Source organism: Saccopteryx bilineata, chromosome 1 (genome assembly GCF_036850765.1).
Source record: "Saccopteryx bilineata isolate mSacBil1 chromosome 1, mSacBil1_pri_phased_curated, whole genome shotgun sequence".
In the NCBI taxonomy this organism is placed as follows: domain Eukaryota; kingdom Metazoa; phylum Chordata; class Mammalia; order Chiroptera; family Emballonuridae; genus Saccopteryx; species Saccopteryx bilineata.
Window position 1 is genome coordinate 280,565,412 of NC_089490.1, and position 3,207 is coordinate 280,568,618.

Here is a 3,207-nt window from a genome sequence, read left to right on the forward strand (position 1 = left end):
ATTATTCCCCAGGTGTAATTTGGAAAAGCCTCTAAAACAGAGACCAAGAGATTTGCTAGATACCTTCTGCCTTAAACATTTCCCTGTGTAAAATGTTTTACCTAAATTTTCTGCATACCTTTCTATTCCCTTGTCCATGCTTCCTGGAAGCATATAGAGGAGGTCATAACATAATAGAAGGTGATTTGTTCTTCAGTCCCTGAAGTCTGAAAATCATTTAAAGGCAATGTCCCTTAGACAGCTGAGGGATAAGTGAAACCTCTCTGCTTACAGTCTTCCATGTCAGAATGTGTTGGCATCCCCTTAGTTTCAGGTGAATCTCCTGCAAATATCAACTGGACAGTGACTTCCTGGAGGTAACCTGCCACATGTCTTGCATCCCATTCTGATTATTTTTATTATTCTGATCATTGTCATCAACAGAATCTGCTGGAGCATGGTGTTGCTCTTATGTTTGGGTAACCTAGACATTTTCCTCTGTTCTAGAGATGACACTATTCAACTTCCGGCACTATTCCTGCAAGCATGCACTCTTAAACGTGATACTTAGAAAAATAAGTCTTATGCAACCATGTGATTTCTGAGAGAAGTATACATTTGAATTATATTTTGGCATTTCTAGTCTAGTCCTGACTCAGAAAATATCAGTCATTGCAAATTATTAGGGCTTCATGAAGGCTGGTTCATGTTTTTCAGCTTTAATCTGATGACAACCCTCAACCATACTGATTTTAAGGCTTTCATCCACTCCATGAAGTTGGTCATCTGTGTGAAGAACATATTGGGTTCTGAATCTATCCCTCTATCTATCTATCTATCTATCTATCTATCTATCTATCTATCATCTATCTATCTATAATTTTTATATGGATTTATCAAAAAATCAATTAGGGAGACCAAGAAATCCTGTAGTTTGCTGTCAACAAGCTGGAGAGACATGAAAGCCAGTGTTGTAATTCAGTTAAGTCTGAAGGCCTGAAAACTAGGGGAGCCAATGTTCTAAGTCCTGGTCTGAGTCCAAAGGCCCAAGAACCAGGACCATTGATGTCCCAGGAAGAAGTGGGATGTTCTAGCTCAACAGAGAGTGTGAATTCAGCCTTTTGTGCTTTTTTTGTTCTATTCAGTTGCTTAACAGATTTGATGATAGACACATGCACTGATGATGGTGATTTTCTAATTCAATCTAGTGATTCAAATGCTAATCTTTTTCAGGAACACCCTAATCAACATGCTTAGAAATAATGTTTTGCCAGCTCTGTGAGCATCCTTAACCCATAAGGTTGACACATTAAAATTAGTCATCACGTGCTCTCTTCGGCAGCACATATACTAAAATTGGAACGATACAGAGAAGATTAGCATGGCCTCTGTGCAAGGATGAAAAAAAAAATTAGTCATTATATATACTTAGGTACATAGACGTATAAAGATCTGTTGACCTTTGCACAAATTTCACTTCACTTACTTCCTCTCTGGCATACTCATAATAATGTAAAAATGATGGTACTTCACTTATTCATGTCTGTATTATGCTGACATTTCTAACTGTTATTATTCAAGACATGTTCTTCTTGAGAGAAAAATGACTATCTAATATTTCACTGATGAGATGCATTTCATTTTAGTCATCAAAATATAAAATAAAAATAAATATATGCATAAATAAATAATTTAAGAGGCATGTTTTCAACATACAGAGATATAGATACAAGTAAGTTATATACATATCTCAATACATTCTTAAAATTTTAGAAAAATAGGCCCTGGCCGGTTGGCTCAGCAGTAGAGTGTCGGCCTGGCGTGTGGGTGTCCCGGGTTCGATTCTTGGCCAGGGACACAGAAGAGCCCATCTGCTTCTCCACCCCTTCCCCTCTCAATTCCTCTCTGTCTCTCTCTTCCCCTCCTGCAGCCAAGGCTCCATTGGAGCAAAGTTTGCCCGGGCGCTGAGGATGGCTCTGTGGCCTCTGCCTCAGGCGCTAGAATGACTCTGATTGCGGTAGAAGGATGCCCCAAGATGGGCAGAGCATCGCCCCCTGGTGGGCATGCCGGGTGGATCCCGGTCGGGCACATGCGGGAATCTGTCTGACTGCCTCCCCGTTTCCAACTTCAGAAAAAGAAAAAAATATTTTAGAAAAATAATTTTCCTTCTAAATACTATAATCAACATAGTGGAGCAGATGCAGTATAAAAGTCCTCCTCAAATACTAGTTGTTGTTGGTTATGCATAAATATGTCATATTTTACTTGAAAACCAATTACCAAAATATATATATAAATGCCTGCAATAATAACTTAATTCCATAATAAAATAAAAAATGAGTTAAAATTAAGACTAATAATTATGTTCACATACATTAAATGACAGGTTTTTTTTTTTAGGATATAAAAAACAAACCAGTCCTAAGAAATTACATCAAAAAAAAATTTTTAAACAAAATGACACAACCTGGCATATCCAGAATCAGGAAATGATCAATTAAGTTATTCTATGAAAAGGTAAAGAAATGTCATGTAGTTGTTACATTAATGTTTACAAATAATTTTGACATGAACACTAAAATAAACTATGATTCAAAATATCTATGTAATTAAAAAATAAAATAGGAACATATACATATCAAATATTAACATTTCTTATTTTAGGGATGATAAAAATCACATTATATTTTAATTTTTTTCTTTATGTATTTTCAAATACCTACAATAAACATGTACTTTATGTTCAAAGCCAAGAAGACATTAAAATAATATATTTTTATCTATATTTGATACAGTTTTATTTTTCTTTTGTCTCATATATATATTTTTTTCTCTTACAGCTTGCCTAAACAAGAAAAAGCTGTAGCATATATATAATTTTCCTCTGTCACTGAACAGGCAAGAGAATTACTGTGAAATAATACAGTACCCCTGTCTTCTCAAGTGGGCTGAGTCTCCTCTGCAGGTCTTTAAATTCAGGGGTCTCACAGTAAAAGGACAGAGGGAAGTGCCTTTGTCCCCACTGAGAAAATGAGAGTCTCACCCTGGGAAGCTGTGCTTCCTCAGAAGACTCCCAGCCCTTCCTGGTTTGGGGCACTGAGTGATGGCCTTGAACTATATTATCTCATCTAATTTCTGCTAATACTTCTGAGATTCTGGCTCTTTGGGTCATCCCTGATATAAAAACTTAAATCCTGTAAGCAATATATGGAGTGAAATATTTGAAGA

At 36.2% G+C, this 3,207-nt stretch overlaps 1 non-coding gene across 1 annotated transcript; it reads left to right on the forward strand.

Annotated features, from left to right (window-relative positions):
- Positions 1-1,305: 1,305 nt before the first annotated feature.
- Positions 1,306-1,409, forward strand: LOC136321634 (U6 spliceosomal RNA). Its single transcript, XR_010728780.1, has one exon. It is a non-coding gene; the product is annotated as a U6 spliceosomal RNA (small nuclear RNA).
- Positions 1,410-3,207: the final 1,798 nt, after the last annotated feature.